This window comes from Apteryx mantelli, unplaced genomic scaffold (assembly GCF_036417845.1).
Source record: "Apteryx mantelli isolate bAptMan1 unplaced genomic scaffold, bAptMan1.hap1 HAP1_SCAFFOLD_58, whole genome shotgun sequence".
Classification (NCBI taxonomy): domain Eukaryota; kingdom Metazoa; phylum Chordata; class Aves; order Apterygiformes; family Apterygidae; genus Apteryx; species Apteryx mantelli.
In genome coordinates, this window is record NW_027118788.1 from 248,429 (window position 1) to 272,872 (window position 24,444).

Below are 24,444 nucleotides of genomic sequence, written 5' to 3' on the forward strand. Positions count from 1 at the left end.
TTGCGACAGCAGTTGTTGAGAATTTTGTACCCTAAAATGACGGGGTATGACAAAAGTTCTCTAATAACTACGAGGATTGTTGTTTTCCTTAAATAGGTGTTGGAAATTTGTGAATATAAGTTATGAAAAGTTACAGGTCTTCATTTCCTTTTGTTAGGGATATCAAGGATCAGCAGGAAATCCAGGTATCCCAGGAACTCCAGGGGTTCAAGTAAGTTCCTGTTTCACTCCTAGAGTCTGGAAATGTGAGGCAAATCCTGTGACCTCGCTCCTTATTTCCACTGTTCGTCACTGAGAGTTGAGGTGTGGAGGATGAGCAGGGTTCTAGGGATGGCACGACATCAGGGGCCACGCTTGGATGAATTGCTTTTGTGCTCCCATGGCCTTGGCTTCCGATGAGATGGAGAAATCAAATCATTGCTAGCCAAGGCTCGTGTGAGCAGGACTGGGCATGGGCCTGGGCATTTTCATCCTGATCCAGAAGCTAAGCAGTAGTTCCTTCTGTTTTTCGTTGAATTGATAACCATGATCTGATGCTGTGTCATGGTGACGAATTACCTACAATTCCCTGGTTCAAAGGAACATTTCAGATAAAGCCCAGATTGCCTGACATGAACTTTTTTTTTTTGCTTTCTTCACAGTATCAATTTATTAGCCTTTCTTGGGACAGTTAATGCAAAATTTTGCTGTATCTTCTATGTGGCATGATCCAGTTTGGCTGAATAGTCATGGACTAATTAATGTGTTGAAGTAAAGATCTGAGAACATGCTGGGGCTAAGGGCTGGCCTGCAACCTCATATATGTGAAGACTGTCTGATGGACATTTGATAGGAAAGGGACATCTCTGGATTAGGGGAGACTGTGTGACCTCCTTCTTTCCCAGTGTGGTCCTCAGAGCAAAGAAATGCTTTGGTGTTCCCCAGTCATGGGTTATAACAGCATGCCTTATACATCCTGTATACATTTTATGCCTGGTTCTGCTTTTGTATCCAGCTACAAAAATGTTGTGATCAGACAAGGACACATCAGTCTCTGTGTCATATACTTACTTTTGTGGTCTCATTCCTTGTCAAAGTGTATTAGTATTCGAAGCTGTTTTTCATGTTTTCTCTCTTAGGGACCATGTGGCTTACCAGGTATCAAGGGAGAGCCAGGGACAGATGGGGCTAAGGTAATAAAAAATAAAGAAAGAAAGAAAGAAAGGAAAGGAAAAGAAAAGAAAAAAACAGATTTTATTCTTATCATTTTTGGTTGGTACAATTAATAGTCTCAATATTTCCACATGAAGCTTCTGTGAAAGTTGTTTACTAAAAAGGTAATAAAGAGGGTATAAGAATTCTAAATTTAGAATGTTATTTCAATTCTGAATGTGGTCTGCTTTATTTAATAAAGTTTATATAGGCTTTAGTACTGCCAGTAACACCTTTATTGCACTGAATAATTTATATTTAGAAAGCATATCTAAATATGGGTACCTGGAAGCATGATACAGACATCTGTCAGAATGGTTACTTTCTATCTCTTTTTACCCTTTTTCTCATTAATGGGCATCCAGATGAGCTAAGTAAGAATTTTTGGATGGCATTTTTTATCAGGAAATACTGACTAATTGAAACCAGAGTGTTCTGTGGAAAAATTCTTGTGGAAGACAGATGTGGAAGCTCATATATAAGTCCCTTCTGGTAATCAGGATAAACTTGAATCTGGATCTCGCATATACACAGTGAATAAACTAGCCACTGGCTATTGGCAGATCTCCTTGATATGTGAATATCTGTGCCCACTCGTCTCTCATGCTCTCTTACACTTTCACCCTCTGGAAAGTATATTTAGAAAAGTTTAAAGTTCATTTTGATACAAGCTTGTTTTTTGTTTGTTCTTTGTAAAATGAGCACTTGTTTTTTACTGTTGAATTTCCTTCCTCTGAAGTTCCTAACTCTAAAAGCAGATCCTTAAATTCCTCACTGTTCAGCACAATTCTCAAATGCATGATTAAAGCTGAAAAATGTGCTTATGTGTTCTGGTGCTTTAGGGATCTTACGTTAATCTAATTGATCAGTCAGTACTGGGCCATGTGCAGAGAGTAAGATATCAATGATGAAGAAAACCACTATTCTTCTGTCAATGCAGGGTTTTGACGGATAGAATATTTCCTAATGTTTAGTCCAGCCTTGTTTAAAATGTGCCAAAAAATGGGGCTTCCACCACGTTTTTAGAAAACTTTTTCCACTGTAAAGTACGTCTTGCCATTGGAATTTTTTTCCTGATGATTGACCCTAATTTTTCTAAATTTCATCCCATTACTTGTAAAGTTTCTGTAGCAACTAATTTAAAACTATTTCCATTGCCAAGTGTTTCAGTCTATCCAATAATTAAATCACCACTTTCAAGCAGAAATCGGGGCTCCATTCTTCTTGCAATAAGGAGCAATGGAAGCATGATGAGTTTATTTATAAACTTTGCTGACTTTTTTGAATTGCATTCCATTTGTATTGCCTATTTTCAGTACTTACTTGTTGAGAGATACGTCTCATAGCATTAGCTGACAAGCTGTCATTTCTGTGGTCATGTTCCTGTCTCCTGTGAATGTGTGACAAACCTTCAAATATGCTTAGGCATGAATGGTTTTGATAAATACTGCTGAGAGGTCTTATCTGTTGCCCTTTGGCCCCAAGCTTGAAATACTATATAAAACAAAATCCTGAGCATAGCTTAATATTCTTTTCTTATGTTTGAAAGACATTAAGCAAATTGAAAACTATTGCCCAATATAAAGTTAGCAGATATTAACAGAGAGAAACCGTTATGATTGGCCAAAATGATTTGGTGACTGGCTCTGTGTCCTCATGAAATAGATTCAGTTTACTGAAAAAAGCAACTTATCTTGCTTTTATTTTTTCAAGTCAGGTAGTGCCAAGTTATAATTTAGCCTTCTGTTATAATAGCTTAAGGGAGTTTGAAGACAAATCATCAGATAAATATCTCCAGTACTAATAGCAAAAGCTTTAGGATTCCTGACATCTGACAGTTGTGAGGACAATAGAAAGAGCAATATTATAAACAGAGCTATTTTAATAGCTCTGTTAATTTTTAATAGCTTTTGGGAAGTTTCCCAAAAGGAATGGACTGATTTTTTGGTTTGTGTTTTCAATTGCCAGATGCTTTTACAAAGTGAATTCTTTCTTCATCTGAAATGAGAACTCATTTATCAAAGTGCCTGAAGTTGTTTAATCAATTTATTTTGGTTTTGTTTTGTTTAATTTTTAGAGAAGTACTTAATATCTTAATATTGAATACATGACTCGTCCAGAGTAAGCTGGTGAGAAATTTGATAAGGTCAGTAGGCCTGTGATATTCTCAGGAAGAGGTAGAAGCAAAGCCATCCTGGTCTTAGGGAATTTCCTTGCTCTTTAGGAATGAGGAATGGATGGTAGAGTTGTCATAAATCCTAAAAGCCATTATAAAGCTGGAAAGTATTGATTTTTGAGACATAATGTATAAATGGGTTGGTTAGATCCTTCTTATAATTAGATAAGTGTAGTTTATATGCAAATGTAGATTATATAATTTTAGTTTTGAGCTTGCAGTAGCCATATGAGCTGCTAAACAGTCCTGCACCTATCCATGGAAGAGTATCTTGAAATCCTATTTGTGGAAATAAAGCAAGGACTCACCATGGCATGTTTGAGATTGCTGAATGTTAGAAACCAAATAAGTTGTACGTTTCCAAGCAGCACTGCAATCACTGCTGAGTTGATGGATGGGGATAGTGAAAGACTTTTAATTAAAATAAATAAATGTAGATGTTTGGCAAATTCAATTTAACACAGTTTAACTGATAAAGGAACGTGAAAGAACAGATGCCTATTTTATGGAAGCTCTTTGATAACTACCCTCAAAAGATCTGTCAGGCTTATCTAATTTACTGCTCAATTGATTTTACTTAAAATTCTTTCTAAGTTAAACCTTTCAGAACAGAATTGAGAAATGTGCAGAACTTTTCAAAGAGCTAGATTTCTATTTTGGAACCTCCATAAGCCTTAATGAGAGATTACAGTAAAACTTATTTAAAAAATACTGATATATAATGATTGGGTTTTTTTTCTTTTGTGCATTGCAACTTACCTGAAGACCAACAAGCTCTCATCAGTCAGCTTACCAATGTTACATAGCCGATATGCTGACACTTACTGTCTTTCCACTATTTGTTGAATATTTGGACTATGAATGTTATTTTAGTATATTACTGTTATTTTAGATATAAAATTTTCAAATATGCTTGCTATTTTAGGGTGACCATGGACTTCCTGGTCTTCCTGGATTACATGGGATGCCAGCACCAAAGGTTGAAATTAAATAACATAACTTTGTGCTATGGTGTTCATATATCTGGCCTTTCTCTGTAGCTTAATAAAAAATTGAATAAGTTTATATACCATATAATGTCAGTGTATTTGCTGTAGTACATAAAATAAATAGATCGACACTGCATTGAAATTGAAAGGTGATACAGGTCATGGACCTTGATTAAATACCTATCAAGCAATGGAAATTGCCATTTTTTTCATTTTTGTCCTGTTCTGTGAGTTTCTATATGAATTACTTTGAACTTTGTTTTTAATACCACATGAAACCTTCTTCATCACAAATAATGTATCAAAATCATAAAATGATTAATTATGTAATTTTCTTGAAGTCACTCAGTTTGAGTGACAGTATTTGGAATGATTGTTTTGGTCTAACCCAATGAATTCCTCTCACATACGTGTTCCTCAGAAACTGATCAATGCTGTCTTTTGCTCTTCTAATTTCTATTTTAAATGTTTCAGACAAGATCTTCAGAAGAGTAGAGCACTTTTCAAAGAGCTAATTTTTAATTTAGGTACCTACCTATATGAAGTGGTGAGACATTCAAAGTGCCTCGTGCCCATCTTTCTTTGAAAATAAAAGCATTAAGCTATTGATTGTCTTACCAGTGGTATTGGACATTCTGGGCTCCTCCCTCTAGGAGAGCTTGGAAAATTCAAGAGGTGCATTTACTGTCTTGAGCATATTTTTATAATACCAAATGGAGCTCTTTGCCCACTTAATTTTATGTCTGCTATGTGTTTTTTCTTCATATATATGCATATAAATAGTTCTATTTTTAGAACAACTTATTCACACATATTATTTTGTTTAGGGAGAAAGGGGTCCTAAAGGAGATCAAGGAGTACCGGGAATATATGGCAAAAAGGCAAGTAAAAAAAATAATTAGAAAACAAAGTGACAACATTTTATTGACATCGTTCATATTTTATAATAGATTTTATTCATCAAGAATTTGATTCTGCAGTCCTAACTCAGAAAAACTTCCACTGAAGTCAATGCATATATTTTTGTCTCGTTAGTAATACTAGACTCCCATGCTCTGCTTATTCAGATATCTTGAAAAGTTTTTTCTTCCATCTGTCAATGTATCTATATAATTCCTTTTAATATAAATTACTTATAAATATATTTTTGTTTACAAATATGTCTATGCCTTGAATAAATATCTTGTAAACATGCAATAATTATGTTGCAAAAAGTCTGAACTTTTTAATATATAGCAATGTACATGCACTGTATAACGAAGAAGAGGGAGAGAGGGAAAGGTAGAAGGGGATGGAAAGGAAAGGAAATATATGAATGTAGTGAAAATGATAGCATACTAGAAAAAATACATTGTTTTATATATCATTAAAAATGACACATAAAGCAATGTGTGCCTGCATATTTATATTATATATAGAGAGAATATTTTGGTTGTCCAATGTGTAACTTCTGTTTTTACCCATCCCATGTTTTTATTGGTCTAGAGTTTTAAGCAATTTGAAAGAGGGTCTGTGGTCACATTTCTATATCTGAGAGGATGTTTACATTTCAGTAACAGATGATAATTATTAATAGACTACTGTCTGTGTAAGAAACAAAACATCTCTTTCATAAACTTCCAAAACAAGGAAATAACATGTATGAATTATTGACTAAGTATGCTGAATTTGCAACATAAACATTTAATAGTATTTGCTTTTGGTTTGTTATATTTTTCAGGGTTCAAAAGGAGAGAAAGGTGATACAGGATTTCCCGGAATGCCTGGGCGATCTGTAAGTTCTGTAAAGACAGTTTGCCTTTAATTTTAGTTTATTAATTCATCTACTGATGACTGCTAACTATTGCCACAGGGAGACCCTGGCAGAAGCGGGAAAGATGGATTACCGGGGAGTCCTGGTTTCAAGGTATGTAAATATGTCAAGTGAAGACAATTTAACATACATTCTTTAATACGCTTAGAATAATAAATTCCATTTCAAATCTGGAATACATTGTACACTGAGGATGGAAATCAGAGAAGTTTGAAACACCCAAATTCTACTGTGTCTATGGGCATAGCAGCTACCTATGTCCCCTTTAAAGTCAGTGGAGTCTGAAGAGCAATTCAGCTCATATAAAGAAGACTCATAGGGCCCAGCATAGTTGCCTACATACAGGTATCAAGTGCCATTTGAGATGCCTTAGAGCATCCAAAGCATCCTAAAGGGGCTGCCAAATATGACAAAAGTGCTACGGAAAGCCAGTGCCTTTCTGGAGTGGGAGCTGGAGGCCAACCTTGGGTATCTCAAATATGACCAAATGCCTGTGTGTGGAAAATGAATTGAGCTCCTGGCTAAGCAGCTGAATTAAGGCTCCACAGATTGTCTTGGCTAAACTACTGTAGGCTGTTATGGGAGCCTGGTCACCTACATGTCACCTAAATGTCTTTATTTCAAATGAATCCTGCTCCATTTTCATGTTATGTGTGTGTGTGTGTGTGTGTGTGTGTGTGTATGCAGATATCTCTGGTAAGTGGGAGGAGAAATCCTTTTCTGGTACTAATGGAAGAAGAAAACATAATTAGATATTAGATCTATAATAACATAATAATAATAATATAATAATTAGATACTAGAAGCTCTCCTTAATTATTACAATAATGACACAGTGTTAACTATCATTGGTGAAGTATTACATTGATAAAACATGAATTTGGAGGGTATGTTAATCTATTTTTAACCTTTTAAACAATATAGAGTTAATTCAGTCTATTAGCTGCATGAGTCCATGTACATTCAAACTAAAAGATTTTTTTTTTGACTATTTTCTTAATTTAAATACAGAAGTACAGAAATATGCCATGCTCATTACTTTTCATTCATTTTTGAATATAATAGTTAACAGAAGCCATATTCTCCATTCAAACATTTTGTCAGCTTGAATTTAACATCTGCTTGCTATAAAACATTGCTTCATTCTGGGTCTGTTGCAATCAAATTCAAAGCAGTAACAAACAGGCTGTCTTTGAAGGAAATTTCTGCTGGAGCTTTCCTGTTCTCTTACAATATTTGTTCTGGGAAAAAATGTGGGAAAAAAGCATGGCTTGAAACCCAGATGCTACCCATTGTGACTTCAAGTCCAGTTTTGTAATTTTAAGTTAATTATTACCAGATTATTATATGTATTAACTCATCTGTGCATTCGCCTAATGTACCTTATTTCCAGAATTATTTTCCAGCGTTTCTGAATTTTTTTGACGATGTACGTATTTTGAGTAAGGACATAATGACTTGATCATGTCCCGTACTACTGTAGTTCTGAAGTGGTTTGTAATAGTTTTCAGACTGTTAGTTATACTGACAATTAGAACAATAGACAGTATGTGTCATAGGCTACATCTATATTAATAAATAAAAAACCCCAACACATTGGCCCTGATGGTGGGTAGTACAACCTGACTTCTACAGATAAAATCTGTCCCTCTCCTTTCCTTCTCTCCAAAATAAGGTGGCCTCATTCACATGGCCTTCAGAGATCAGTGCCTGGCTTACGCTATCCATCAGATGTCCTATGCCTGGACATTTCTTGGAAGGGGGCAAGTTGGCATGGGGCAGAACTAAGCACATAAAACAGTTGGCAGTAAGCATAGGCCTGTGGATGATCATAGACCAGTACTGAAGCACTCTGTCTGTTTTACTATATAACCATAAATTTCTGGTATTTTTCTGGTAATGATGGTTTTAAACTAGTTTAACAGTTTGGACAACCTAGGTAGTTGAGAATAATATATGTTATAAACAGATTTGTTAAAACCTTGTCTGAAAACCAAATCTCTGGGCTTGATTTTAGGAATTACGTATGTTTTTTTTCTCTCACATATACATTTTTGATCAAAATGCCAAAATTTTGAGAGGCAGAAGTGTTCTTAATCCTTTTATAATCATTTTGTTCCCATTTATTATCATTTCAAAGAGTAAAGTTTGATTCATTTCCCAACAGAATTAAAATCTATAATTTTCCATTTGCAGTTGCCACACTTTTCTTTAAAAAATTGTCATTTTTCATAAAATGCCTTTTTTCAGTGATGTCTAGAACAATCCTCTTATCATTTTCACTGCAGCATATTTAAATATTAGAGTAAAATGTAAAGTCAATACACCAAATTCTACAGTGGACTTACTGCAGATTAAAGATGGTACAAGTAAGAACAATATCCGTTCAACAGATAGGTTTAGCTGAGAGAAAAATTAGATTAACTGAGTTTAGACTACTGTTTTAAGTATACATGGAGTTTTGTTTCAAAGGCTGAATTATATTCATTTAAATTACCACTACAGGCAAACAGTGTGAGGTATACTGCAGGGTTAAATGAGCTTGACACTGAGTAAATAATAGGAATCTCCAAGTATTCATGAAGGTGGAAGCTAGCACACATTGCACATGATAATAGCCATCTCTTGTGTTCTGTGAGCAAGCATCATATCCCATCGTAGATGGGAAAATAGGATTTGTTGTGCTTTGTCACAGAATCACACAGAATCACAGAGTGGTTGAGGTTGGAAGGGACCTCTGGAGATCATCTAGTCCAACCCCCCTGATCAAGCAGGGTCACCTAGAGCACATTGTACAGGATCGCATCCAGGCACGTTTTGAATATCTCCAGAGAAGGAGATTCCACAACCTCTCTGGGCAACCTGTGCCAATGCTCTGTCACCCTCACAGTGAAAAAGTTTTTTTCTCATGTTCATATGGAACTTCCTGTGTTTCAGTTTGTGCCCGTTGCCTCACGTCCTGTCGCTTGGCACCACTGAAAAGAGCCTGGTCCCATCCTCTCGACACCCTCCCTTCAGATACTTGTACACATTGATAAGATCTCCTCTCAGCCTTCTCTTCTCCAGGCTAAACAGGCCCAGCTCTCTCAGCCTTTCCTCATAAGAGAGATGCTCCAGTCCCCTAATCATCTTGGTAGCCTTCACTGGACTTGCTCCAGTAGTGCCACATCCCTCTTGTGCTGAGGAGCCCAGAACTGGACACAGTACTCCAGATGTGGCCTCAGCAGGGCTGAGTAGAGGGGGAGAATCACCTCCCTCCACCTGCTGGCAACACTCTTCCTGATGCAGCCCAGGATACCATTGGCCTTCTTGGCCACAAGGGCACATTGCTGCCTCATGCTTAACTTGGTGTCCACCAGCACTCCCAGGTCCTTCTCCGCAGAGCTGCTTTCCAGCAGGTCAACACCCCACCTATACTGGTGCATGGGGTTATTCCTCCCTAGGTGCACGACCCTGCACTTCCCTTTGTTGAACTTCATGAGGTTCCTCTCCGCCCACCTCTCCAGCCTGTCCAGTTCTCTCTGAATGGCAGCACAGCCCTCTGGTGTATCGGCCACTCCTCCCAGTTTTGTATCGTTGGCAAACTTGCTGAGGGTGCACTCTGTCCCTTCATCCAGGTCATTGATGAAGAAGTTGAACAAGACTGGACCCCGTACTGACCCCTGGGGGACACCGCTAGCTACAGGCCTCCAACTAGACTGCGCCACTGATCACAACCCTCTGAGCTCTGCCATTCAGCCAGTTCTCAATCCACCTCACTGTTCACTCATCTAACCCACACTTCCTGAGCTTGTCTATGAGGATGTTATGGGAGACAGTGTCAAAAGCCTTGCTGAAGTCTAGGGAGACAACATCCACTGCTCTCCCCTCATCTACCCAGCCAGTCATTCCATCATAGAAGGTTATCAGATTAGTTAAGCATGATTTCCCCTTGGTGAAGCCATGCTGACTACTCCTGATCTCCTTCTTGTCTTCCACATGCTTGGAGATGGCCTCCAGGATGAGCTGCTCCATCACCTTTCCAGGGATGGAGGTGAGGCTGACTGGCCTGTAGTTTCCTGGGTCCTCCTTCTTGCCCTTTTTGAAGACTGGAGTGACATTGGCTTTCTTCCAGTCTTCAGGCACCTCTCCTGTCCTCCATGACCTTTCAAAGATGACGGAGAGTGGCCTAGCAATAACATCCACCAGCTCCCTCAACACTTATCAACTCCAGTGTCCTATTTACCAGGACCTTTGCTGGAAGGAGAAATGCTCTAAGATATTCCTGTCTATAGGAAACACTATGTTTTGTAGCATGAAGTGAAGATTTATAGTCATTTTAGAAAGCTAGCTACAAGTAATGATATTGCAAAAGAAATTTTGAATGACATTACAGTACCCATTAGCACAAAATACTGACTATGTAGACATATTATGATAGCTGTAAAAACCAACTTGCTTATTTAAGACTTCAATGATGCCAAACTTGGCCTGTAGTTTCTGCAATGGGAAATCTTACGGTTAATGAGAAGCCATGTCTTCCCCTGTGTTGGTCAGGATGTTCAGAGCAGCGCTGCAGCCCGTGGTGGGTAACCAGGGTGCCATGAGCTGCCCACCTGCGGGCTCAGAGCCCTGGCAGGAAGGCACTGGGCAGGTGCTCCATATCATGGTTTCACTGTATCCCTGGGTGAAATGGTTTGCATGTTTGCAGCTGAAACCTTTTTCTTATATATTTTTCTAAATTTTCTATTTCCTGTCTATTTTTGAACCCTAATCAAAAATGTTAAATTTATAAGGATTTTTTTTATATATATATTATTTTCTGGAGAAACTATTCTATCTGTTTAAAAGGTTTTCTTTTTTTCCTCCCTCAGGGAATTCCTGGAATCCTTGGAAATCAAGGAGCAAAAGGACAAAAGGTATTAGTAATAGTTCAAAACTCAATTACAACCTGTGCATATATGTACCGTTTCCAAACTATGGACTCTGTTTGCCCTGAAAGGAGAGTTTTCATAGTGGCAATGTTTGAAAAATCTCTCATTTAGTCTTACTTCTGTGATTCCAGGAGTGCATGATTTAAAAAAACCCCAAAGTTAATCTTCTAACACTTTGAAAAATAATCCTAGTTAAACAAATCTGCATAACTAAAGGGTATTTTAACAAACTGTACATATATTAATTATACAGTATTGCATTTATGTGAAAAATTACAGGGTGAAATTGGACCACCTGGGCAACCAGGAGCAAAAGGATCTCCAGGGGAAACTGTAAGTAATATTGGTATTATTATGATCAGGAACTACAAATAATTTTAAGTCATTGTACTCAGGATACAGAATTAATAGTACTTGCCAGTGGGAAAAATAAGGTAGTATTTCTTAATTCAAAGCTCACTGATATGTGCAAATATTCTGATGCGTGACAACAATGGGAAAAAGAGACGTGTTTTCTTGCCTTGTCTTGAGACTCAATGTATGTCGTGCATGTAACAGGATTGTGCACGCTCAGTCCAGACTGAATGTGCGACTTCATTTGCTCAGGAAGCCAGGAAGGTATTACAGTGAAAATATTTAGTTGGGAAATTTCAGTGTTTCTGTGGTGTTACTACTGGATAAATATGACAACATGGGAAACTATAAGATATAACATATTTAGACTGGAAAATGAATTGGAGGTAGAGTCCAACTGTATCTGTGATTTTCATTTTGGTAAGGATGGTGATCAGTTTTCTAATGGCTAAACTGACAAGAAATATCAGATTCCTATAAATACTTTCAGAGCATTGTTTTGATAAATTAGAGTCTAACATGTAAACACATAAGCTAAAATATTAACACATAGCTAACATATAAACACTTAAACATGTAAAGCATTTTGCAAAAAATAATCTTGGAACAACAGTCATTCAGTCTATCTGAAATGGTAGGATAAATCAAAGGAAGCAGTAAAATAAATTAACTGGTCTAATTGGAGAGACTTAAATAGCAGCAAGGGGAAAATACTCTGGACAGAGCTTCAGAAAAATCCTTAAGAATAAGCATATGAAAAGGAAGAGACCGAGCAGTTTAGAAGTGGATGTCTGCTTTGTAGGTACAAATGGCACTGACCTTTTTATCCCTGAATAGGGAAGCTATGCTTAGAAGGCACTATGTTTCTTCTGTCAATAACAGATGACAAGTCTATGGCAAATGTTGGTTGTTAGCTCAGTGGCAACTTTGAAGTTTGGAAATTTTGGGTGAAAGGTGTAAACTGTTCTCTCTGCTGCCCTTGCTCTCACCTTAAGCCTCTTGCTATTTTGGCAGCAGGTGAGAGATCATTACTATAGATTCTTGGATTTTGGAGATCATTAACAGAGATTGTCTCATTCACTTTCATAACTTTGCTGTCTCCTAATTTACCTACCTCATCACCTTTCAAGATCTTTCCATATGAAGATGCTTCATCAGTAGTGAAGTAGTGAAGTAGTTTCTTTTGCTCTCATGAGCCGTCAGGCCGGATTACCTCCATTCCAAAAGAAGAAAGATTCTCTATGGCTGCTTTCCAGCATTGAAGTGGAAGACACGGAGAGGCTTATTCTAATCATAAAGAAATCCATGCTTATATCTGCAAGGTCAAATACAGGACAGTGAATGGCTCTCTGAAAGGGGACTGATTTGCATTTCTTAATCATCAGGATGCCTACTGTCATACTGCTAAAGCCATCTTACTGTCAGTATCTACCCTTCTTTGCAGGACAAGAATAATCTCAGTTCAGAGTCCTTTTGTTTCTGCTCTCAGCGCTTCCAGTGGTGTTTACCAGGCTTCTTCCCACAGCTCATCCATCATTTTGGTGTGTGAGAGAAACCCTGAAGAAATAGGATGCCAAGGATCTCACTGTGGGCCTTCAGATCCTCTGGCTTTCTTGCTGAATCACTCTAAAATCCTAGTTAATGTTACCATCTTCTAGAGTCCATGATGGCAGAGCTGAACTCAGAATTATTTGGGCTCGTATCCCGCTGCATCATTTGCCCACCTAGAGAAAGTGTCCTTGCTCTGATGGAGGTCAGCAACACGTATGTCTGACCATCTTGGTCTGTGCAGGCTCGTATAACTATGTGTGGCTGCATGTCAGACTATTTGTGGACTCTCTGATTAGGGATCTACACTATTGCTTTCCCAAATTAGCCATCTGAGTATGAAGACTACTATTAGCCTAAGGGTCATTTATATACTGCAGTGCTAGAAGGTTCCTCAGGGTGTATATACACATATGCCACTTCATTCTATATTCTACATTCAAGCTACTGACCTTTGCTACTGTTTTGTCAGAAATCTGAGTCATTAATGAGTCTTGAACAGGGCGTCAGACAATTTTACTCCCAAATATTGAATTAAGAGTGAGAAATTTGCTCTTGGTGTCATTTTTACAAGTGGGGTTTTTCCAAAGTTTTGCATCTTTTGCTTTCAATTGGAAGAATAATCTGTTTTACAGAGTTCTGGAATTATAGAGTAGATGTTACAGAGGGACATAATGTTATATGCCTTTTCCATATTGCCATTGTTGTCCAAGGAACACCAAAAGACAAAGTCAGATGCAGCTTGCCAGCTCTTGCCTGCACCTAGCCAGTGAAGACAGTTTTAGTTTCTGGATTTTCTGAGTTTGTTGATAAGGAGTCCCATGCCCTTCTCACACCCAGCAGACCTGACAATGAAGGGTTCAGGGGAAATCCCAGTTTCATGACGCTTGGATGCTGGATGGTTCTTATTTCTAGAGCTGAGAGCAGTATATGGCAACCTGGCTAAATGGAGTATGTTCTTGTCCTGAGGCTTATCTAAATCTGAGTCCCCTCTATCCTTGCTATTTTTGATTATATCTTAGTGTTGAACGTTTGATTATGTTCATCTGTTCAGTTAAAGTCCTTTTAGTGAGTGTCACTCCCATTGCCCTCTTCCTGAGAGTGTGTCTATATTTTTTTCTGTCCCAAATTTCATAGGATTTTACTGTTTCATGTAGGATTATCTAGCTGACTATCTGCTGAGTGGATCTTTGATTTCTTAGCGTGTTATGTCCACTGCAAGAAGACTTCTTGTTTTTCACTGACCATTTGTTCTCTCTTCATTTTGCTGTGAAGGTTGCCTCCGCCTCCACTCAGAAGGTTGATGAGCTTGAGATCTTCAAGGCTGAATGGCATCATAACTTTATTTTTCAGAGAGAATATATTTTCAGACTCTCAATATATTTTAGGCTCTCAACAGCGTGTTACATGACTTGAAACACAGGGCCCCACTGAGCTAGTAATGTGAAAGAAGCTAGAAATCCGCTAGTTTCATTTCTCATCTCTTCCACACTCTCTCTCCCCAAACTTGAGCCTGCTTTTCCCTACTGGGTAATGTGCACATGAGCACAGAAGAGGAATCTGAAGAGAAAAGAATAATAATATCAAAAGGATTTTCACAGAAGGAAGATCACACAAAAAAGCTATATTTTAGAAGTGAGGAGGTCAATACGTAACGTGAAGGTTGATTAAATAGTTGGTTGATAGCCAAGCTGAATTAAGCCCCCCAGTGAAGTAAAAAGTAATAAAAGCTTATTTTGTTATACAAATAAAAAGAGAAAAAGTGCAAAAGCAGGACTGGTATGCAAGTAAATTAAGACAGGTCTTAAAAACAATCGACGCTAGGCTCCAAAAGCAAATGAATATTTTCTTATGTTTTCTGTAGCAAAGGTGCTGCTGAACTTAAGCTGCAAGCAAATGGCTAATGGGACGACACTGTCTCTTAAGCTATAGGTGGAAGTAGAACTCGGATACCTCACTCCAGCTGGAGGGGAATGGATAATTCCTACTCCAAAACTATGAAAGAAATGGAACAGGGTATAGTAAACCTTTGGTTTACGAAAGAATAAATTATACTAGAGTAATTGCATCATCTTTGATAAGATGACTGATTTTTGAGATAAGTGAGAACAAGCAGATCTAATCTTTGAAGTTCAGAAAAGTGCTTGAAATGATGCCGTATATAAAATTATTAGCTATAATAGAGAAATTGAGGTTTAATAGGAGAGTTTTCATTTGTAACTGGCTGACTGGGAAAAGTCTGACCCTCAGGACAATTAGCAGGAAAGTTACTCGAGTTTTGCTCTGGCGATTGATACCTTTTATTCTGTGGACTCACAGCCCTGTGTCTGTGGCCCAAAGAGCAAGTTGCTATGTTTATTGACGGAAAGCAAAAGTTTTGGTCTCCCATAATTTCTTGCAACACAGCAAGAAAGAAGTCTGAGTTATCTGTGTTGCCTCACAGGTGAAATACTAGAAAATTGATGAAATGCTTATTAAAACCCTGGTACAATGAATTACTTCATATTCCAAATATTTTGAATTTTTTTTCTTTGTTTTTGCAAAAACAAAGTCATCCTTTCAGTCTTAGCAAAAGCATTGAAATTTTTTTGGCAAAACTGAGTTACAATCTTTGTAGCAAATTACTGTAATCATTTATTTTTGATCATACATAACTTTTGAAGAAGATCTGGGATAATGTCATTGGCAATATATTCTGAATAGTTCCTAACATTTAGTACTGAATGGAGAGTGGTTGTTTTTATATATATGAAAGCAGAGATTAGGTTAAATAATAAAAATAACAGTGGTTCTTGGAAATACTAACAATTAGAAGCACTGATAAAACTTAATCTCTAACAAATTAGATTTCATGGCCCTATTTAGATGTTTGACTTTCTGTATGCTTGTATTTTAGGCTGTATCTTATTATGTAAACTTTACTAGTAGATTGTATTTCAGACTATATATGCACGTCCAAATAAAACAATAATAATACATTGTTTTTGTTGACACATGGAGTTCTAGAGTCAAAAGAAGTGAGATGAAGTGGTGAGGGAGACGTATATTAACAACAGATGTGGAAAATAATAAAAACGGGAATTCCTCCTTGGAAAGTATGATTTCAAAATAAGACTTCTTTCCTGAAGTATACTTGAGAGTAACTTTAAACAGAAAAAAGGAGAAACCCAGGTATTTGATGGTTTAATATGCTTTAGTTCTTAGTTTGTGCATGGACCAAAGATGGCTAAACACGCCTTTATCAACACATGCCCGTCAGAGGAGTCCAAGGAACTTGCGTGTGGCAATGCCCTGCCTGTGCACGTGTGCTGAAGTGTCACGATCTGAAATGGCAGAAGCTGGTGGGTTCATGAATGAGTGGCTCAATCCTGAAGGCTCTGCAGAAGAAGTGAAGGTGTGCCCCCCAAAGTTAACTGCTGTCTCTCAATCTCCCCAGAGTTTGGAGATGGAGTGAAGGCATCACAACTCTGAGGGACACACTGTCACAAAGAAGCAAGCGAGTCCTGAAATAGCAGTTATACTTCCATTGTTTTGGGGAACCCTAAATGGAAACTAAGACACTCTTTCTTGTGTCACTTTCGATTATAGCTAAGAACCTACTAATTTTTTTTTTCTTTTTTTCCATTTGTAGTAACACTTCCTTTGGCCACAGAAGGCCTAACTAATCTACTGTGCAAGATTGTATTTCCTATCCATTTATTTCATTATAGAAATACATATGATAAATAATATTTTTACACTGTACTAAAACCGTTGTTCCTCTAGCTTGTTTTAGAAATGTCTCTGCCTTTTCAAAAATAAAGAGGGTTTGATGGGACCAGAAGGCTCATTTGGTCTACCTGGAGCTCCTGGGTCTAAGGTGAGCATTTGTGCTGTTTTGATTGTGACTTTGATAAATGACTGCTTTATTGATGACAAAATGACAGGACTCTTGAGTTTTGCAGCTAATTGTTCAATATATTGAATATTGGAAAGTAACTATGTGGTTTGCCATATATTACCTTATACGATAGTTTGGTATCTATGCTCAAGAGAGCTTAATATAGCTTAGCGAATGGTGCCTGTCATCTCATGAGGTTTGGAACTCCTCCAGAAATGGGCGTGAGATTTTGTTTGAGCTGCACAGTCCTGGAAAATGTTCTCCCGTGCTAGGAGCCAGATAGTTCTCAGTATACATCAGAACTTTTGGCCTGTGTTACATTTATTTATATTTTAATTGTGTTAAATAAAGTTATGATGTGCTGCTTTTTCCATCCAGGGAGCCAAATGTATTTCAGATGTAACACAATTGATTGCACTGCAGCTACAGCAAGAATTAATTTGACCCATGCTCTCAGAAACTAAAATAGATACTATAAATCCTTATCTGTTAGTGCAACCTTTTAATTTAATCTCAGATGAGTTTTGGCTAGTAAGTCCTCAACTGTATGTCCTGGAGAATATTTATGAATATAGATTCCATTTCCCAAGCTTTGTATCTACATCTAGCTCCATTTCCACATACATTATTTTATATCCAAAGTACATACTTGTTTAAAATTGCATGCTGAAGGTAACACTATTTAAAGGCAACAACATATTGCCCTTGTCAAGAAGGCTGAACACCTATGAAATAACCCCCCCAAATTAGTTGTGTTTTCATTTGAGAAAAATGCTTTCATTTGTACAAAAGAGATGTATTTATCTCTCATTCAGAATACAAACTGTGTCCCCCCCCCCCCAAATCTCATTCTTACAGAAAAGTATCAAAAAGTAATCCATAGTTCTTAGATTTTAATGAAAACCTCATGCTAAATACATGGCAAGTTCTATAGGCTTCAATAAAAAGCAAAATATAAACATACTTTGGCTCAGACAAGTCCAAGGATTTTGAGAGTTTTATTAAATAAGATGATGGAAATGTGAAGTCAGTATACACAAATATGGTATGACTGGGCAAGGAAAATGGGGAGGGACAGGTGAGCAGAGGCAGGCAGATCTATTTTGTCACCAGTATGCCTTTCCTGAAAGAGGGCTGAAACTTCAGGTTTGCAGAACGAGGACAGAACTTAAGCCTTCTGGTCACTTGCCTTGACTATTTTTAAGAGCAGATTTCCCAGCAGTGTCTGTTTATGTTTGCTGTTCATACTGCACGTGACAAAATATACCGATGCATCAGCTGCACTCTTATGTTGTTTTATAGGGTGATAAAGGTGAACCTGGAATACAGGGGAAACCAGGATTATCAGGAGCCAAGGTAAATATGAATCTGGAAGTACTGTAGTTAAAGGAGAGATTGATTTACTTTTCCATGATTTACTTCTTAGTTACAATGCATATGTACTTGAATATTAAGGATTAGGAGCGTCTTTTGTGACGTTAATCAGCTTGTCTGTATTCGGCATCCCTTCCCAAGTTCTCCAGACATTTTCGTCACCCTAAGTTATAGAATTTCAGAATATCATAGCCAAAACATATCAAGTGATCTTGAAAAACATGCAATACGTGTATTTATCAATACAACAACATATCATTGATATTTATGGAGCTATTGTATTACTCAGGGAGAACTAGGAGGATCAGGTGCTCCAGGAGAACCAGGCTACCCAGGTATCCCTGGCACACAAGGTATAAAGGTAAGCAGTTTTTTTCTAGTTTTACATTAATTACAGCTTTTATTGGAAATGCTTTTCCTATAAGTGATCATTATTAAAGGAAAACCTTTTCTTTAATACAGCATTATTATAGGACAATAGTTGGTAAATTTTGGAAGGTTTGTTCTCTAGAAAACCAGTCGCTCTTCCTAGAGAGGAGAGAATGATCAAAAGAGAGAAACTGTTAAAATGAAATGTTACGAAGTAGGTATTAATGGACTTTTCATTATGAGTTATAGTATATAACAGTATGTTCTATGATTTACTTCGTATTATATCTTCTTATAGCAAGTACTATATATACAAAGTCTATTCTACAAAGTCTTTTGTGGAGATCCCCTAAGAACTGGAGCAATTAACTGTAGGCAGCTGGGACAGATTCATCTCAGTTAGCCTTAGCCACCAAGAGTTAGATATCTGATCTTACCAAGTAGTCCAGGTTCTCTCCATATTTAGTTGAGGGAGTCTGAGCTTCTCAGGGGGTCATTCATTCACATCGGTATTATATGCCTTTCTTAGGATGGGATGCATCTGGAAGTGCTTAACTATCCCCTTTGACTGTAGAAGAAGCCAAGACAATTAGCTAAATTAAATGTTGAAATTTTAGATGGCAAAAATTAGGTGAGATGGATTGCACTTCTGTGGTCAATGTTGGAAACTGGATCTTCTTTTCAAATAAGAACTTGTGTTTTTTCCTCTTGCATGTTGAGCTCTTGCAGAGATCTTGCCTTCAGGATCTCGCAGTCTCTGGGCGCAGCATTGTATCTATCAAGCAGTTTTAGAGACGTGGTTATACTGAAATTCTTCAGTGCTGAAGAACTGTTTTGTGAACACATTACAAAATCTAGTATTGATGCTTGAATTTTGTAATAGTCACTCTTATTTTTAAAGCGTACATATGTAGGATTTTATGACAATCAATCACATGTCTTTAAGCAGTCTCTTGTTGACAAGATCATAGGCAATGTAGATCTTTGGTGGGTTTTTTTTGAAATTTGCATAATCTAAAGATATTACATTAAGTGCTTTCCTTTGAAGTTTTCTTCTACAAGATGTGTTGTTCCAGTTTTGTGTCAGCCAATAAGGCAGTACTTTTAGTTTGACTGGGAGCTAAAAAGGGCCTAGAATAAATCTGGTTTTCAAATACTAACTTTTTTGTCTCTTACTGTAGCTCACAGAACTCATTAGAGTGTGAAATATTTCTCTTGAGGAAAAATCAGCTGTATAGTAGTTACAGAATGGGATTTAAGAAGCTGAAAATTAGAAGTAATTGAAAATCATTATTCGCTATGTCCTGTGGGCAACTACAAAGATTTTTATCAGAATTTAACAAAACTGCATTTTCTAGATGATGCTATTTCAGGGGTGGCACCTTTGTTCTATATAACTCAACCAAGAAATAGAGAGAGTTCAGGAATTTATCCTTTCCATATGCTCTTAGGCAAATTTATGGGAAGGAAATACTACATGTTTTTTTGAAACAGATGGGAAAAAATGTTCCCTGTGATCTTCAATAACATGATTTGGGGAGAGAATTCCAGTGTTGAAGACTTTGCAGCGCTAGTGGTTTAAAATTGGTTTAAGTCAAAATAATTCTATTGCTGCAAATCTATTAATTCTGATTGTAACTGAAGTTCTGATTTGTATTCATTACGTGTTTGTTTTAAAATTTTTTTATTCTGGACAACTTTCATGGAACAATATGCGTATCCTGAAAATTAAATGTTTCGTTGTTTACCAAGATAATGAGTACTGCTACTACTTTCTGTATTTCATTGTATTTCTATGGGAAAACATTACAAATTGGCCAAAGAAAATTTTTGTAAAAATGAGTTCCTTAGTTGGCGCATATGAATATGAGGCTTCTTTTACTGTTATACTGTGTCTTTGGATTGGATGTCATGTAACAGATTTGTTTCCTTAGGATGTAGTTTGTTATAATTAACAAGCTCTACCTGAAACCTTTCAAGCTAGATATTTATTCAAGCAACATGCTATCAAGGTTAAAAATGTTGCTGTATTTGTTATCAGCCCAAATTATACCTTTAAGCTTGTAGAAATATTTATATAAAAGTAAATTAGGTGTGTTCGGGTCATGTATCTGACACTTGCGTCAGAAGCTTAGCAGTGTTTTCTGGGGACTAATGGAGTGTCAACTAGGGCAAAGATTTCTCCATTACATATTCAAATTACAGATTTCAGGATAAGCAGGAAGTCCTGTAAAAGCAAAGGAAGCTCAGGTAAGGTGTCAGATAGTAATAAGCAGTTACGCAAAAATAAAAATGATAACACGCCTGTGTAGAAACACCAGAAGTATAGAGGACCACCCTTTGAAGGTGAAGACCTTCATGTGACAGGCATTACAGAAATCGAGTTGAATCAGATACTTTACTATAGAAAGAAGCAGGGCGAGCGAAGCAGTAAGTTAGAAGGGTGGTGTTGTATTTGAGGTTTTGTGGAAAATCTCACACGGAGCTGTTCTGCTAGACTTTAGCTTCTGCTCCAGAAGGGCACAGGTCTACCAGATGTCCTCTGCCATATGTGCCAGCTGTGTACGGATATATTAGGCTAGAGCATTTCAAATGTCACTAGACGCATACAGGGATGCCTTAGGTTGCCTGGAGCATCTTAAATAGTGCTGTGTGCCTATGCTAAGCCAACTGAAGCAAGTCCCTGGTCACTACAGTCAGGGGAAGCTAGAGAATAATCCAAATTTAGGTGACGGTGTCTCAACCTGAGTTCCCTTTTCCGAGATGAAATGTGGAGAAATTATTCTTTTGACAATTTTTGAGGCAGTGATTTCTAGAGCATATAAGGACAAAGACTTCCTGGCTTAAGTCTCTCACAATGCACTGAAACCAATGTAAGAATGATGGGAGTTGAGCCAGCATCATAACAATAGTTTAATTTGTTTCATTATCAACATATGCTCAGTTCCAATATCTAAGGGTCAGGTAGGGCATATGTACCAAAGCAGTAATACTGATTTTAAGAAGGGAGATTTTGTATGGATCATCTTTAAATTTTAAACTGAGGATGGTAAGTCTGTTTTGCAAAAAACATTCATTATATACAGAGAAACAAGTCAGGATATGTATTGCAGGTTAACTGAAGTTACAACTCATAAGTATGACAGCCTCTCAAAAAGTACAGTTTGGGCATCTGACAATAAAAGTGAAGCCCTTCAGTTATAACTGATTTTAAAACTTGAAACCAAACAAAATATTTTATATTCAAGTACAATGCACCCAAATACAGCTGGCATAAACACCTTCCTATCTTGAGGGATTTTTGATCAGGAAACTATTTGCCATGGCCAAAATCTCCTCTCTGCTACTGTTTAGCATTTAACTAAATATTCTCTCTTAAAAAAGAACAAAAAACAAACCACATACACACATATTTGTCTCTTACTAGATAACTGACAAAACAAAACCTCCACCCAGCTTCTTTTCCTTATGAAAAACAATTTTGCATGGCCCCCATGGATCCATCTTTTGTTTCATGGTTTGCTGTTTTTTAAACCCAACATTTTGATTCATGTCTGTTATCAGAGTCAAAGTTAGGTCATGAGTCACCTCCTATAACTTTAAGCTTCCTTCTCAGTAATAACGAGAGATAGGCACCTTCTGGAAGTATCTATATTTTACGGCTCTTTTATTAATTGGGATGAATTGTTTTCAAGAGTTGCCTTTTTCTCTCCATGGACAATTAAATGGTATTCAGACAACTAGATAAACCTGGATGCCTGACTTTTAAGTACCATTTGCACCATTCTATTGCTATTCACCCCAGTAAGATTTAAGTGCAATAAAAATCTCTATCAAAGTAAAAAAGAACGGGTGAAAATGAAACTTAGTCGTTGCACGGTTTTGATTAAATATAAGTATAAATATTTCTTCTGGTTTAAAAAAGTCTTGCTTTTTTTTTCTTTGCTGTATCATGTGTAAGTTACACATTTAATGGGCTTGTAGTAAATGTAACAGAAATTATTTATACGCTGTTCTCTGTTTAAGGCAAGCACACTTAGTGGTTTACATCCAAACTAAATTTAATCCGTCAAAAACTTCTTCCCTTCCTCCCTGTGTCTTGTCTACTCTCATACAATCACTGGATGAACACTGACTGGATTTGCCACCTTATTATGTTGTATTTTTAATTTTAACTTGATATATGAATATCACTGCTTCTCTGTGTAACAGATTTCCTTCTTATTATGATGCTCAGTACTTTCTTCAGTGTTTGTGTACACGGGGATAAAAAGTAATTTATTTTCATTCGGCATAAGTAAAGGCTATTAGATACTTCTCTTGTATTTACTGAATTAAATTAGAGCAGAGACAACATGTCTGTGAGATGAATCATGTTACAGCGGAGACTTTTCTTCTAATATTTTACAGGGGGACAAAGGAAGCCAAGGTGAAAGTGGTATCCAGGCATATCAGCTTTGTTTCTAATCAAAATCATTTGCCAACACTATTAATATGTGTTAAGAGTGGATTCAAGAGAAATTTAAAAATGAAGCTGGATGGAAGGTGTGGTTGAAGACGGGTGGCAGCGCTGCGCCCTCGCTCGGTGCATCTGCCTGGGGGTGAGCCTGCTGCCTGCACCGGGGCAGCCCGTGCGCGGCCCCCACACTGGGGCGGGCTCTGGCTGTGGGTCGCGCGGCCACCCGGGACCATCCTGGGGCTGGCCTGGCCTCGGGCTGCCGGCCTCCCGCAGTCACGGGAGGACCTATAAGCCCTCGTAACCCAAGTAACACCGCTCTGCCTCTGCCTACCTGTGACATTGTAACCAGTGGGATCATCTAAATATTTTAAAATACTTGAAAATTATCTGATGTTATCTAATTATTCCAAAATTTAAATATTCTAAAATTATCTGTCTTGTTATCTAAAAGCCACTGTCATACCTACAAGAAAAGGAGAATATCATGTCACTGCTCAGTTGCTAAACTGTTTCCTGTGTGTTCAGGGAAGAAACAGTATCTTGCCAGCACAGGTGCTACTCTGAACTCTTGAAGAATAAGTATTTAGATTGATTGAGCTTGGTTTAGGATGAGATTTTAGGATTTACATCTTTGTATTATTTTTGATAGGTTAATCATTTCTCCCAAGTAAATGTATATTTTAAGATGATGTGTTTCTTTTCTGAAGGGACAAAAAGGAGAGAAAGGAAGACAAGGAATCTCAGGCTTGCAGGTACTGTTAAAATAATGATCTCAGCTCAAGAGAGCCACAATTCATATTTGTTTCAAATTTTGTTCAATTTGACAAACATTCTTGTCTGAAGCTCCTGGAAACAGTTACCCCCCCCCTTTCCCTCCCCCTTTTTGAGACTCCTTCTCTGAGGCCCCTGGTAAACTCAAGCCTCCCGGCGCTGCTCCAGGCAGCAGGTTGCACTAAGAAGCCCTCAGGCAGCACGTGTGTGTTTTCCGCCGGGCAGGTCGAACCCCGCTGGCGCACTATGTCCCCATTTCTCCCTCTGAGGCTGCCACCAACCTCTGCCACCTGGGGGTAGGAAGAGGCCAGGGCAAGAGGCAGCGGATGTGCCGCGTCCTGCCAAGGCTTTCTCGGCCAGCCGCTTTTTTTTCTCCCTCGTTCCAAGCACCCCTGGCCCCAGGCCTTTGCGGTCCCCTACTCCCAGCACCCTGGCAACCGTCCCGCCTGCGTCGCCTCCAGCACTCACCTGTCTCCGGCGTCTCACGGCTTTACGCCCAAGCCAGCGTGCAAGCAAAAGGCCGCCGAGCAGGCCCAGGGCTTGGCTGCACAAAGAGAGCACCTGCAGCGTCACCTGGGTCATCTCCAGCTGGGCACAGGAGGGCCAG

At 37.9% G+C, this 24,444-nt stretch overlaps 1 long non-coding RNA gene across 1 annotated transcript; it reads left to right on the forward strand.

Moving 5' to 3' along the window:
• Nucleotides 1-11,379: 11,379 nt before the first annotated feature.
• Nucleotides 11,380-23,059, forward strand: LOC136996609 (uncharacterized). Its single transcript, XR_010887611.1, has 5 exons — nucleotides 11,380-11,415; nucleotides 16,790-16,843; nucleotides 18,167-18,220; nucleotides 18,528-18,599; nucleotides 23,018-23,059. It is a non-coding gene; the product is annotated as an uncharacterized lncRNA (long non-coding RNA).
• The last annotated feature ends 1,385 nt before the right edge of the window (nucleotides 23,060-24,444 follow it).